This window comes from Melospiza georgiana, chromosome 2 (genome assembly GCF_028018845.1).
Source record: "Melospiza georgiana isolate bMelGeo1 chromosome 2, bMelGeo1.pri, whole genome shotgun sequence".
Lineage (NCBI taxonomy): Eukaryota > Metazoa > Chordata > Aves > Passeriformes > Passerellidae > Melospiza > Melospiza georgiana.
Window position 1 is genome coordinate 18,534,170 of NC_080431.1, and position 15,954 is coordinate 18,550,123.

The window sequence follows — 15,954 nt, forward strand, 5'->3', positions numbered from 1 at the left end:
TCTATACCTCTTCTGAGTAGCAGATCTCCACTGTAGTCACAAGCTGTCCTGAATTCACTCACTTTTTAACCTACTGCAAAAATTATCCTTAAACAGCAGTTTCAGGGCAGTGTTTACAGGGAGCATTCCCAAAGTGTTAGAGCAGCAGTACCTGAAGGGAAATTTAGGTTTGCTTTTCCTCCCAGGTAGCAGCTGCCAGCTATGCACAGATGAATTTGCAAGGGTCCAGCTCCAGTTCTGCCTTCTTCTGAGGCTCCCAACATTTACCTTTTTGCAACCCAGTAAAAAGCATGTTCAGCTTTACCTCAGGCTACCTCATTGTGTAATCTCAGACATCTTTATTCCCTCAGGCACAGCCCACAGCAGCAGACCCAGGTTAGAGGAACTATCACCTCAGGCAACAGAGACTACATCATGTCATGGGTCTGGTCTGCACAGTTCCCCCCCCCCCCCCCCCCCCTGGTCTGCACAGTTCCATCCCTGCTAATGCTGCTGATATTGCTGCTAATCCATGCTGCTGGTGGGGGAAAGCCCACCCCAGATGTGCATCCCTTGATTTGTAGCTATGGAAGCTGGGCTCCTACTTCCCATTCCTCTGTGTCACATCAGGACCAAGTTTGTCCCATCCCAGCATGCAGGAGGAATAGTTATTTCTCTCCAAGGCAAACACTGAAAGACTCTTAATTCACGTTTAGCCTCAATAAAGGGAAAAGACTGAAAAATTACAATATTCTGTATTTAATCTCAGGGCAACTTCATGGTTGCCAGCTTCCTGGGAGTCCATCCTGAGCTACAGATGCTTCAGTAGCTCCCTCTCATTCTAATGCAGATGAGGCCTCATTTTCCAAAAAGGAACCAACACTGTAAATGTTTACACTGCAATAAAGCCTAAGGAGCTCTCCATTTCTTAGCATTTGAGAGGGGATCAGCAGTCAAAAGGCACCACTGAGCAGCCACTCCTATCTGTCAGCCTGCTCTCTGCCATACAAAAGTCAGTGATTTCTGCTTATATACAGCAAAAAGAGTCATTATTGTTTCTGACTCAGCTCGGAGTATTTTGTCATGTCTGATTTTGCTGGAGGCTCCAGCCCTTCACGCCAAGTTATGTTATCACACAGCAAGAGCAGCTAAATAGCCCCAGATGGCCTGCTTGGGTCACATTAGCCTCCCAGGTTTTCAGCAGCACTGTCAAATACCCTGTTACTCTTGGATAGTGCAGAGATGGCTTTCTCAAGCCAGGTTTGTGAGCAGTCTAGGTGGATGCTCCAGGGCTCCGTTGTGAGACCTGGCACATGTTTAAAGTACTCTGGGTTTGAATAAATCATATCCCTGTGTACTACCATAAAGGAATGTGGATGATACTCTTGCGGTTATCCACAACATCTTTGTGGAGATTTTGGGAAGAAAAACAAATAGTACCCTTCCAAATATTTTGAAATGCTACCTCTGACTCTGAGGAAGAAAAAGTTTAAAGAGAAATTAGGCTGTCATGAGTTATTTGAACTAATAACCACCAGCAGAATAAGTAAACTTCTTAAAATATTGTTTGGCCAAAACTTCTGTGTCTGGTTTTGGGGGAATTTTTACTGATCTGTGCAGTAATGCACACACTGTAAAGACTAAACTTTCAGCAACTTGATAGGCAGGTTTAGCTCTAAGACAAAGTCATCACACAAATGTTGTGCTGCATAAATTGGGAGACATGGCATGGTTGGTACCGAGTGCTGTGGAGAAGCATCATCGCCCATCATCTTCTTGGTGGCTCATTTTATTGGTAACAACCCCAGCTGTGGTCTCAGCCAAGATATTCTATCTGCAAAAGTTGAACTGAAAAGATCTGCAGAGAGTTCTCTGTGTGGTAGAGTGTTATAGATGGATAATGAGATGATTGACTCTTGCAATTAGAAGATAACTATTGTGTGAATATTAATAAAAGCTTTAGTGATGTTTAGTTATGTCATTGTAGTTTAGATGTCCTCTGTTCTCTCCATAGCTCCCTTTCCCCCCCATATTGTGACCATCAGACAGCTGGGGTTGTCTAGGACAGGTGAAAGAGAAGGCTGCACATGTGTCCCTTGCCTGGGGCAACTGGGAATGGCAAAGCTTGGTGCTTAGGGGGTGTGGCATGGCAACACCTGACCTTCAATCAAGTAACAAGAAAGCAGTCTCCCCTGATAAATGGCAAAGAAGAGCTGACTGACAGACTTTGGGAGGGGCCAGGGCTGGCTGATACAACCCCCAGGGGTATAAAAGACTGAGCATCCATCTTGAAGATCAACCAGCCATGTAGTATGCACGTGGGCAGTTCCCAGCGCTGTAACTTTTTCCTTATGTAGTCCTTTTGTTGTATTTTTGTCAAGGTTTAATAAACCTTTTAAATTTTCAAAGGGAGCAGTTGTTTCTCACATATAGTATAACAAATGTGCTAGATTTACTGAAGTGTTAAGTTTGGAATTTGCTATTCAAGCATTCCTTCAATGGGACGCAATAGATACTTTGACAACTTGTTTAAAAGAAAAACCTGGTCTCCATTATGTGCAAGTGTTATGTCATATAAAGTTGAAATAGGAAGACACCATTCTTTTAGCTCAGTTTTGGTCATTATGACTACATCCTGCCATTGATCTATATCTGGGTCTCTAAGCTGTGTCCATCAAAAGGCCTGAAAATGTATCAATGGCAGGATACCGCCCTTTGTTCTTTCATGTTACAATCACAAGGAATCAGAATGGGATCTGGCTCCCAGGACTTGGAGCTGGCCTGCAGCTTTATGAGAGTGGCTTGCATCCCTCAATGAGAAAAGCCTTTGGAAAAACAGGCTGCCATCTGCTAGCTTCCAAGCTCTGACACTGCCAAGTACAAACTTTCTCACTATATGAGCATACCAGCCATTGCAGAGTGTCAGCGGTGATTTGTAGCTGATAGCAGGGTGTTCTCGGATCTTTCTGGCAACACTTCTTGACCCCCCTCCATTTATTACATTTTGATCCGTGATCAAACAGATGTTTGATTTCCCAAGTGGTCTTGCACACCACATTAGCCCTGTATGTGCATGTTTGGCTGGGGAGCAGTGGAGAGGAGGGAGGGAGAGCTCTGACTGTGCTCTCTTTGAGTGTCCAAAGCTGCCTGGTGGCCTTGGGCTCCTCAGAGTCCTTAAATTCCAGATCTCCCCGCCACATAACCCCGTGACCTTGCATCTTCTGTGGCTATGGACTGTGCAAGAGAGGGGTAGACACACTCTTGGTGGCCCAAAGGAAAGGTCTTTCTCTCCAATGCCACAGCCAGCACCTTCCAGTGCCAGGAAAGGACAGAGCTGGAAACATTTCAGCCCCCAAACATGTGGGCTATGTTTGTTACAGCCAGAGAGCATGGTGTCAGCTCAGTAAAGCAAGATTTGCTCTGCTGCCATAAATGTCTCTGCAGAAGTAAATCTTGGCAATAATGAGCCAAAGAAAGGTGGGAGACTTGCAGTCAGTGATCAAAACTGCTTCCACCCACTCCCATTCACAACCCACTTCATGTTTTCATTTAATGCCACCAGAAACCCATTTAAGCTCTCAAAGTACTTGACCAGGAATACTCTCTTGAAATTTAGACCAAATAACTTAGACCATTTTTCTAAATAATTTCTTTGCAGAAATTAATTTTCATCCAGAACACTCTTGTGAAAATTATTTAGGCATTGATTTTGTACTGAAAAAAAATGTCCTCTATAATTTTGCAGTCTTTAAGGGTAATTTAATATTGAATACTATTAATAGATTAGGTTAAAAATAGGTTCCCTTTTTAAAACTGTCAGGAATTTAAATGAAGACTTTATTCATACAGAACAAATGGAAGGTTGCAAGACTGTGTTTTTTATACATATTATATTATTGAAAGGTTCACAATACCCTTCTCAGCCATTCCAGAAGTCAGTTTTACAATTAGATACTTGTTAGTGAAAGGAGGATAATTTTATGGACAAATATTTTCTAATCTCAGAAAATTTGCAATTTACTCCCAAAATTTTTTTCTTATTTATGTGTGATATTAAGAGACATGAAAAACATCACAGTAAAGGAGTTTTCAGAGCAAAAGGTCTTTAAGGATAACATTATGTGATGTTCTAGTGTTTCCTCAAATGGACTTGGATTCCAGATGATGTATGACTGACCAGTCTACAAACTCCCAAATAACCAATGCTAACATATTGTTCATGTACAACTGCTAATGTACCTATTTTTAAGCCTTTTGTACTTTAAAACAATAATCAAGTGAGAAGGTTGTGGTGTAACTCTTTCAAAATAAAGCATTTTATTTCACTGTCAGTCACAGCCTTTGCACTCCACAGCCAGTGTCACACTGATAGAGGTAACGTGCAGTCTGCAAAATGTGGAAAGCAACTTCAAAGCTGCCTTCTTTGTCAGGTGCAAAACCCAAAATCACTGGCAGGGGCAATGAGCAGGGCCCACCTGGAGCTCAGGTGTGGTCACCATTTGCTCTGTTTCCTGACTCTTGCAGGTTCATTTCTGGCATCCCCAGGTCCCTGGTTAGTGCACAGCTCATGTTCATACTGTATAGTTTTCTTTTGCTTTTTCCTTTGATCAGTTTGGAAGGAAGGACTTGCTGCCCCCAAGGCCTGAAGGCAGCGAGCCCTGAGCAGCACAGCTGTGGAGCTGCAGGCTGCCTGGGAGTTTGCAAGCTGTAAACCCATGGTATATCCTCCACCTTTCCCCTTTCAATCTTTCCCTCCTGGCTCATTGAAGGAACCTAAAGGGGAATAGGAACACTTTGAAATTTGAACACAAAGAGGCAATTAAGGGGTTCAGGAGAGAACACAAGCTTGATCTGTAAAACGCCATCACACTGAGCTTCTTCCCATTGCAAATGTCCTGAAGCAAGTGAAGGTGCAAAATGGTGGCTCCTAATGGCTTCAGCCATCCCTGTGTAGGAAAACAATTCTAAATTCAGTTTCCACAAGAGAGATTTCTTTTTCTTTTACTTGGATAGTGGTTAAAAAACAATATCTGAGTTTTATGTTGCTTCCTGGCTGAAACAACACCTCCCCTGCATGTCCCATACTGCTGCTGCTGTATGATGGAGAAGCAAATGCAGGTTTTTGTTTTGGACTGCTTACTGGTTTGGAGGCATTCATGCCTCATAATTAGCTGATGCTGGGGCTCAGAGCTCTCCTGTGTTGTGCACACTATTAACCAGCCAGCAATTTTGAAAATATTTTTATTGCTGCTAATTACCCTCCAGGGAGACTGTAAAACACAGTTTTTATGGAGATCTTTGAGCTGTCCATGCCTGGAGGAAAAATCTGAGAATGATTAGCCATGTTTGCTAACCAGAGCATCACAGAGATTATCTCTATGTTCCTGTGCCTGACTTGTGCCAGGCTGCCTGGGAGATGTTTACAGCTCCCCTTCTCACAGCTATTCTGAACAGTGATACTCACTTGGGAGGGAAAAGAGCCATACTTCATTAAATGTGTATCTGTTTCTGAAATAAGCACTTCAACCAACCTCCCATCAGTGGACTGAAGATGTCCCAGTTTAAAATAACTACACCCTAACTGCAGTGGCTTGGTCTAAGGCAGCTGAGGGATTTGGTGGAGTGCTGTGGAGAGAGGTTGTCCATGCAGTCCTGAGTCCATCCAGGTGTACTCCCAATATGTGTGTCCACCATATCACCTGTGATATCCATGTCAGTGGGGTGCTGGGGAAGGAGATCCTGTGACTGTCTGGGGCACTTCTAGAGCTGTAGCTCTGTCCTGACCTGGGCTGCCCTGCCAGGTCCACATGGAACCAAAAAACAGCTTTCCCTTTGCTCCTTTACCCCTGACCATATGGGATGTCCCCCTTTCTTTAGTGCCAGCATCAATGTTTGTAACTCCACAGCTGGCATGGGGCAGGAGACCTGTGAAAGGAGAGTGTTCAAATGGCTGGGGACCAGAGGAGGCATTAAGATAACTCCTTTTGTCACCATATAGATTCTATACAGAGAGAGAGAGAGAGAGAGAGGTTACAGCAGAAATGCATCCTGAAGTCTCACCATGGTGTGCTCACTTGGCCCCACGTCTGTAGAACAGGTGGTGGCACCTGGTTCTCCGGGTCAGAGTGACATTGTGATAAACTGCAGCACAGAGCCAGCCCTGAATACTGCTGCAGCAAAGAGAGGATTTGTTCGTGTTCAGGAGGAAGAGGAAAGAAAGAATTACACTCAAAAAAGGAAAGAGAAGTGAATAAAGACATTAGCACAACTCCTTCTTGGGGACTGAGAAAAGGAGAGATGAAAAGTAAAACTACTGAGGCAAAATAATCACATCTCAACAGCTGTGCATGTCCATGGAGAGCTTTACCAGGGCAGGGCTGCCCAACATTGCTGAAAATGTCAGTGGGCAGCACGAGGCTGGGGAAAATGCTTTATCCATGCCCTGCTGCCACTCCTGCCCCTCGGAGTAAGCTGCCTGCTCCTCACTGCCCTCAGCATCCCTCAAATGCAGACACAAGTGCAAATTGCTCCCTTCATGCTTCTCCTTGGCTGCCACACACGCAGTGAAGACACCAAATGCTGGTCCCTGCCTCCACCCATGGAAACCTGGATCTGCTTCTGGGCCCAGCACAGGGAGGTTAAAGGACGGTGAGTCACCATCAAGAGTGGTGTGAATAGCACCTCATTTTGTGGATTTGAACACTGCAGGGCAAATTAAGGATAAAACACTTTCTCTAAGCTGAAAATGACATACTTTTGCAGGACTTGAGTCACACTTGAGCTATTTTAAAACTCTCTTAGAATGCTTAGTTTTATTTTTCAGGAATAATAAGTAAGACAGGACAAATTTTATAAAAGCTGTGGCCCAAGCAGTGCAGAGGGTCTTATGTGAACAGAAGACTAGATCACAGTTTTCCAGTTTGGCTCATCCTCCTGTAGGAGACTTTTGGAAACTATCTGGTACTCAAATGATCTTTGTGCTCGAGGTTTTCCTTCCACACTCTAGAAAAGCTCAAGATCTGGTACATCCCTGCCAGACTGAACTGCAAAGTGGAGTGGAAAACAGAAATTCTGATTTGAAGTCCCATATATAAAAACCTTTCTATCCCAGGGGATCTTGAACCCAAGCAGCCTTCTCTCTTTCAGGAGCCAAAAATGTTTCGCATGAAACCCTTCCTGGAAAGATTTGCATGTTTGCCCTGATGTGATCATGCAAAGAAACTTTGTCAGTAACCACAGAAACTGAAAATCAGAATGCATCTGCTGAGCCTGAGCTCTGTTTCTGTCAGGAAACACCCTCTTTTGTTAGGTCTGGGTGCCTGCTCCTTCTTCACCTGTGCTGTGCTAAATTGCCATGAGCACTGATCCACACTCCGTGCCCTTCCCCCAGAGTGTGAGCCTCATAAATAACCCACTCAGAGGGTTCTATTTCTCTTGACAGCCTCCTAGGCCTTAGGTTTGAAGCCACAAAATGTTTCCAAGCAATGTCAAACACAAGAAAAGCAGAAATCTGCTGCCAGCACTTGCCTTTTCATGACAAGCTCTCCCAGCACACAGAGGTAACATGAATTGTGCAGTTGTTGAAGGTGGCACATTCCTCTGTTCACATGCATTTTTCTGGACTCTGTAAAGAACAAGGACAGAGATGTTGAAAGAAATTAATTTAAAAGATTGCCAGGAGGCAATTGCAGACAAGCCTCTCTCATGACAAGTCTCAACTGAGATTATTGATTTCTCATTTGTGCACTACACACCTTGACATTTCAAAGGCCAGGACATTTTTTGCAGCAATGCCAAAACATGAGCAAATAAATTAAGCAGAAGTACGAGAGGGGAGGTTCAGTCTCAGGAACAACTCTGCTTTTGGTCCGGCCCAGCATGGGCCACTAGCCCAGGGTGCCCTGAGGGATAACCGCACTCAGATAAAATGATGAATTGCAACAGAGCCATTCCAAGGAAACTACATGCTTGTAAGGAGCCTTTGTCAAAGTGAAATCCTACTGAATCATCCCTCTGAGGTTTTTGGATCAGGCTCATCAGCATCTGAGGTTGAAGGAGCATAGATGAGATAATTTTCAGCAAGAGCATAGGAGAGGAATAAATGTCTGCATCACATTTTCTATGACAATTTTCTGTATAGAAATTGGAAGTCCTGAGCATGAGCACACTCAAGCCATTCTGCTTCTTTTCCAGAAAATAGCAAAGATGAGAAAACCACCAAACTCTGATCACAAACCAGTTGGGTGCCTTCCCTATGAGCAGCTTCTTTCCCATGTTATTCCCACTTTGATATCAGCCAGTGGGGTGGGATGGTTATACACAAATCTCTGCTTTCCTTGTTTAGTAGACAAGGTCCAGGCTGGTGGAGTCCTTAACAGTGAGAGTTGAATGGTGGTTTGTGGTCCATCCTGCCATCCTCACAGCATGAGGGTGAAAGCTGAAATCCTGACTTTAGACAATAATTCACAACAGTCAGCAAAATCAGACAGAGTTGCCTTTGACTTCAGCAAGGGCAGATCAGTCCCAGGGGACAGCACAGCTTGCTTTGGCCAAAGGTTTACGGGATTTAATCCCACGCTTTGCAGAGCAGAGAGCCACACAAACCCTCACTTGCATCACCATGTCTGCTCTGGGGCTGCTTCGAGAAAACATCTGCTGAAGAAAGCACGGGAAGAAGGATGGGACAGAGTGGGCCTGATTTAGGTACTGAGGCCACTCAGGAGGTTCAGGTGCCCACTAAAGCCACTCTCTAGCAGTAATGCCAAAGTGTCCCACACAGCTAAAGGTGATTTTGCAGGTGTGTCCACATAGAGCACCTGGCAGGAGTGTGTGAAGTGAGGCCATGGGTGTCAGCCCTACTCTGCAGCTTTGGTGATGGCTGAGCAGCACCTGGGCCTGGGCCTGGGCACTCCCCTGTTCCTAAATAATCTCTTTTGTGATGAAACAGTAGGGAGGCAGCAGCTGAGAGGTGTTTCTGTGGGTTCCTGGTTCTGCATTGAGGCAGGCAGTTAGAGGAGGCAGTGAAGGTTTTTGGATTCCCAAACCCCTTTGTGGTGAAATTCTGGCCATAGCAAAGCTGGTGGAAATGCCACCACTGCCTTCCACCAAACCATGATTTCACCCCATAGGTATTAGTTTTTCCTCTCTTCCCAAGACCAGTGCAGATATTAGAAAACCACATTTATCAGGGTATTATATTTGCAAATAAATACTCATTGTCACGAACCTGCTTTCTTTGTCAAGAGGGGCCCAATGAGCCTAAGAGAACAGGCTGAGGAGCAGCAAGGATACGATGCAACAAAGCACAAATAACACAAGAAAAGACTAAGAAAAGCAGACTCAGTCCTTAGGAGGAAATAACATCATGTTCTGCAAAAATAATCAGCTGACACATGCAGCATAAAGCACTCTCTGAACTTTGTTTTCCTACAGTTATAAGCAGTATTTTCCTGTGGTACCCTGCACACAGCCTCTGCTCTCTGCTCAAGAAGCAGCAAATCAGATAAGATGGTTCATGACCAGCATGACAGAGAGAAAAGCCTTTCTTGACAAAAGATCATTCTCTGCTGAGCTAAGTCTAAACACAAACCAAGCCTGAAGTGATAAAAGGAGACAGATGTGGCATGAGGAATGGGATCAGTGGGACAGACATGCTTCTCTTACCTTTGGGCTTGCTCCAGCCTAGATCAGAACATGCATCAGGCCCAGCTTTCATGTCAGCAGAAGGAGAACACTTATATTGACTAAAACTTCTGAGTTTTACATCTCTGTGGCACCAATTCACCTGGTCATTGAAGGGGATCAATGATGGTGCCACATACATGACACACACGGTCACAAAACACTTTCTACAGGTCATCAGGCTGATCCCTTGAGTTTTATCTGATAATTAACTAAGTGTTTTAAGGCAGGATGGTTATGAATATTTGGCACCAAGGGAATGCTGCACAGCTAACATGGCTGCTTTCTAACAGCATCTCATCTTAACCTGGAGTGCTGCCTCTTTCTGTTGGACAAAATAAAAAAAAAAAAAAAGATGCTGTAGCAAGTGTAAATGAAACAAAAAAGGGAAACAAAACTGATGATAACATCAAAAATATGGATTTGAAAGGACACTTCCTAAGTGACATTTTTTTACTGTAGCACAGAGGAAATTACCTATGTTGCATATTTTTTAAAAAAGGGTTCAAACTTAAAGTCTGCCAAATGACCCAAAACCCATGAGAATGTAGGGGAACACAGTCCACAGCAGCTGCCAGCCCACAGGTATGGAGGGAATTTGGCTCAGTTGCATCTGGTAACATGACCTGAAGACCAAAATCTTTCACAGGAGAGAAATTCCTCCTGGTAAAATCTGCTGAGGATTATTGACCTCTCTCAAGGCAACTGCTGAAGATACAAATGCATTTACACTCTGCAGTCAAACATGACCTTCTCCTTTTCATAGGTGTTCCTTTCATATTATGTACATGGGAAAACATGCAGGTATGCTGAGGGCTCCCACCTGAGCAACCCTGAGGGCCTTGCACAGACAAAAGCTCAGCACTGACCCTCTGGCAGGGCTGCAGCTTCGAGCAGTGACCCTGAAGGAAACCAGCTTAATGACTGTGAAAAATACGTATTTTATGATTGGCTGTTCACAAATATTGAAATGAATACTGTATGTGCTATGTTAGAAAGTTATGCTGTATTAATTTTCTTAAGTAGGGTGTTAAATATAGTTTTAGGTTATAACATAATGTTAAAATAGAGACTATGCTATGTAAGATACTTTTTTTAAAGAGAGGACTCACACCAGATAGCAGCCACAGGACACCTAAATCTTTCAGAGAAAAAGAATTTATTGCACCATTATCAGAAGAAACAAACTTCTTCCCACCTGCTCAGCCCTGAAGATGCCGTTAGGATTCAGAGGAAGAAGCTGACACTGACCAGACAGAATCCTGTGTTTGAATGGAATTTATGCATCATGCATGAGGTGTATGAATATGCAACAGGCTATTGCTTTTAAGGGTTAATCCTCTGTTAACGTGTGTCCTTTTTTGGGTTTACTCTTTGTTCTTATTGTCTATTTTTATAACTGTTTTATTACTATTAAACTTTTAAAATTTTAAAAGTAAGTGATTGGCGTTTTTCACAGTGACTCAATGGCACGTGGTTAGTGTGGGGTCTATTCTCCTGTCACCACTAGCATTCTAATCCAGGGGGAAACTCTCCTGTGTGGAATGGATTAGGCTCTTGGAACTGGTTTGAACCTGCATTTTCCCTGCTTGGAGTTAATGTCACAGTTTGGTAATGGGAGAGCAGTGTTTCAGAGAGTTAGGCTGTGAAATTTGCTCTGTAATATCTACAATGAAGAGGAGACACGAGCCATGAGCTGGGGAAACATCTCCAACACCATCAAGCACGTGAAGTGCAGAGGCCAGGCTAAGAAAGTCCCACTGCAGCACGTCACGTCTGATGCTGGCAGGAACATCCCTCAAGCACAGCTGATGTGCTGCTCCTGCAGAGCAAGCTGGAGCTCCTCAGAAGGGTTTTCCTCATGCAAGACTGCATGGGGCAGCTCCCCAGACAGCTGTCCTACCATCAGCTGCTTGCAAAGGAAGTTTTGCTGATATAAAAGCTCAAACAAGAAAAGTAGGACTGTCACCTACTGATTCTTATTCAAACAGCAAAATCCTGCTGGTCTAGCACAATGTAGCATCACATTTTGTGACTGTGAGGAAACATGCCCACAGCACCATGGGCTGAGCAAGTGGGATCCCTTAAGGGCTGTCCCAGGGCAGCATCGGACACAAACTCATCACGCAGGGACAGGGAATATGATGTGAGCAATCTATCTGGGGCTCACTCATAAAGCCTGGCTCCACTAGTCATGCTCCTCACCTATGACTCCAGCATTTTCTGATTTCCAAAGGAAGTCAGGAGAAATATTTAACATTTAAAACCTTTTTTTTTTTGAGGTTGTTGGTACATATTGGAAACTGGAACATTCTTGAAAAATGGGATTTCTAGCTCCCACAGGTGGAAAACCCTTATTCTGCAGCACTGCAGCCTAGGTTACACTGTGCTGTGGGTCCTTTCTGGAGGGTGATGGTCCTCAGAGGATGAGGTGGTTAAAAACACTGAAACACTAAGAAAAGACAGGTTATTGTCCATGGAAGTAAATAAATGCAGGGAACCCACTGTGACAAGACAATTGTTTAGAAGTCAGACAACACACAACTATATGTTTTTCTGTATTTCTGTTTGTGTTTCTGGCTGCTTACCCAGTGTGGTTTGTCCCGTGGGCTTTGTTTTTGTCTGGATTGCTACATCTGGCTTGTTTTGACTGTCAGCTGGAATAGGTAGCCACTGGCAAGCAGTGGGATGGAGAGTGCTATTTGCAACTCCAAACAACTGCCTTTCACACAGAGTCATGCCAATGCTCTCAGTGTGCATTCTTCATTCAGGGGTCCCCCAGGACCCAGATTTATGACAAAGTGCAGTGATACTGGAGAAACAGCCTGGCAGCTCTCTACTCACTTCTATGGTTAATCAGCTTTAGTATTCCTTGTTGTCCCTATTGCTTCAGCAGCTATAAGCACATAAAAGAGATAAATTAGAGAAAATGGGAAAGGCCTCAACTGTAATATTTTGAGTATTTTTTCTAATACCAAGAACAACTGGATCATATTTTGCAATCTGAACTTTAATATTTTATTTTCTTAAGCTGAGGCTGCCAGAATTTTGCACTTATGCAAAAGCAGTACAATTACTGTGTCTCTCTGCATCAGCACCACAGAAAATAAGTCAAGCTAACATTAAACCATCCAAAGACTGAAACCTTCTACACCACATGTCAGTCAAGAGCTCCCACAGGAGCAATACTGAGCCTCTTCCACGGGGTTTTCTAGTGACAAACTTGCTAGTTTAAATTTCTATTTCTCAATGTTTTCTGAAAGAAAAATGTGCCAAAAAAGTCCTTTGGCTGAGCTCCTCCATGGCAGGGGCTGAGTGAATGTGCAGAGCCAGCAGCTCTCCTGCCAGGCAGACCTCAGTGCCTCTCACACCAGCTCAGGGGGTTCCTGGAAACTCTGTGTCCCCACAGCCAGGGGACACACACCCAGGCCTTGCTGGGACATTGTGGAAATCTTCCTGTCGCTCTCTGAATGCTTCCTCAAGGTCCCAAAGCAGAGGGGAGGAGCCTTCCTCACTGACTAAGCATTCATTCATGTCCAGCTGAGGGGTGGGTGATTCTTCCTCAGCCCTCACACATCCTCCCTTGCAGGGATCCTCCTCCAGCAGACCCCAGCTTGAGGAAAACATCTCCAGGGCTGGCTGCTGCTTCCAGGATGCACCATGAAGCTCTGTCAGACAAAAACATTCACTTACCAATTGCCAAAGGCAATGAATTTCAGCCAGGTTGGAGCCTTGCCTGCAGACCTGCTCCCATCCATACAACGCCCTGTGCCTCTGCTGGGAGGGAAGCTCAGGAAGAGAGAGGGCTCAGTGCCAGTGAAACACTGGGTGTTTTTCACATAGGCTCACCAGTATTAAATCAGAGTCCATCTGAGGAGGACAGTTCTCCAGCTCAGCTCCAAGGACAGTGGCACTGCTGACACAAAGTTGTGGCTCCTCCCTCCAGCTCCTGCATGCTGGCAAACAAAACCTCATGCCAAATAAAGAGCTGCAAACACTTTGTTACAGCAGTTTGGCTCGGTCCCTGGGCAGGATTGCACTCCAGGTCAGCTCAGCTAACAAGGTGAGCTGACCTGGAGCAAACCACATCTCCACAGGAAGGCATCAGGAAGACACCAGTTACACTGGTCACAGAGGGTGACTGTTTTTCTCTTACAAACACCAGATGTGTCTCTGTCACTGGGATCCTAAAATCTTGTATCTTATCAGGTCCAGTATGGTGTACATGAGGATCATTTTGCAATATACCTCTAACTTTTCTCAGAACCACTGAAGGAGCTTTTGGCAAACAGAGCTAATTTCTGGTGCACAAACTGGACAATTATTACTCTGGTGCAATAGTTGTACCCCACAGAGAAGCTTTCTTGGCCCAGGGGCTGATTTGATGAAGGAGAGGTGGTGCCAGTCCCAGAGGAGCTGTGGGTCTGGCCTCAGCCAATGCAGAACCACACCAAGCTCAGCTCTGCAGCCTCTGTTCTCCATCTGATGGAGGCTTTGAATCTTCTCGCAGGAACTGGAATTAGCTCATAAGAGCACTCACTGTGGGGACTCCTTCCCACCTTTGGTGTTCGGCTACAAAGCAACTGCTGGGGGCTGCACTGAGGCCTCACAGGATTTCTGACCCTTGCACCAAAAGGAGACAGCAAAACACAAACCTGTCTTTGGGTCCAAGAGGCACCACCTGCGGTTCAGAAGAGACCCAGGGTGGGTGTGATACAGCAATCATTGCTTAAATCTGCCTAGCATGGGCAGGCAACAGCCACTGGCCTCATGATGGGTCCAGTTCTGTTATTTAGCAGCATAGAAATACTCAGTGTCAGGGCTGGAAACAAGGTGGTGAAAGGGAATGAGGAGTTCCCATGCCAGACCAATTTTCCAAATCATGAGTCACTTCTAGTGTGCATTGGTGCTTGATCCTTTTCCAGCTAGTGTTGAAAAGAAGACAGTTGGCATCCAATGGGGGAAAGAACAAAAAGCCCAAAAGAATCAGGCTCCCATTGGCAACTTTTTTAGAGGAATGAGCAGTTTCTTTTTGGCTTGTTCCTAACTTTATCTTTCCCAAGATAGGGCATGGTGTCTGTGGGGACCAGCTGCAGCTCCAGCCAGCTGTGGTGGCTGCACCCCTGTGGCCTCCTCTGCAGGGAGCTGGGCACCAGAGCTGCCCCTGTGCCAAAGAGCTCCCTGTCTGAGGTGGGTACAACACTGCTAGGTAACAAGGACAAACAGAAACTTTATATTCAACTGGAGTACTCTGTGAAGCTTGCAACTTTTAAGTCTGCACTCTGTCTCCACAAAAAAAAAAAACAACAACAACAAAAAAAAACCCCAAAAAAACCAAAACAAAAAAAAAACAACCAAAAAACAACAACAAAACAACAACAACAACAAAAAAAAACAACAAAAAAAAAAAAAAAAACATGTATGCAGCTGGAGACTTGGATGTATTTGGAATATTTGTCCATTGGTAAGAGACTCCAGTGGCAAGTCTGTCACCCTACAGGATAAATAAAAAATTTAAAAATAGATACAAGGGTGAAGCAGTTTTCTCTCTGGCCATGAGGTAGCACCATTGAGCTACTCACAGCTAAACCCAAAGCTCACCTGCCCCAATTTTAGAAGCAGTGGTTCTGCAGACACAAGTTGCCTGTCATTTTACATTGACCATCCCAAGAGATGAGGCTTGCCACTGTGCTAATTTAGTGATGAGTCAGGCCATGCCAACCTCTCCTGGCCATTTGCCCCTCCATGACCTTTCCAACTCCTTGCATGAGAATCAGCATTGTATTGGCCATGCCCACGTCATGTCCTTACCACGAGGCCCTGGGGCCCCTGGTGAGGGCTGGTGGGTGCAGGCTCTGCCAGGCTCTCAGCTGACCAGGGCTATTCTCAGCCAGCCCCACCACACAGCTCCCCAGGCATGAGCAGAGGGAGTGGGACAGGCTCAGACTGCAAACTGCAGAGTAGGAGATCCAAAAAATACTTACAGGTTTGAGTGGGGAGCTCAAATTGAGCTCCTAGTGATGTTTATTGTGTTAAGTACATGAAAAGACAGATAGAAACAGACAAGTCAAATCTAATCTTGGACACCTATATTTGATTAAATTACCCACCTCTGGAAGACATTGAAGAATTGGAGAAGAGCATTTTGCTGCCAGACATTGTCTGGAAAACATCAGATCATGACCTACAGGACATCCACTTTCCTCCCAGGCAGCTCTCTGCATTGCTTTTGTGTACCTTTGCCAAGAAAATTCAGAATAGAGTGAAAAAATCCAGCTTGCATGGATGCTTTGC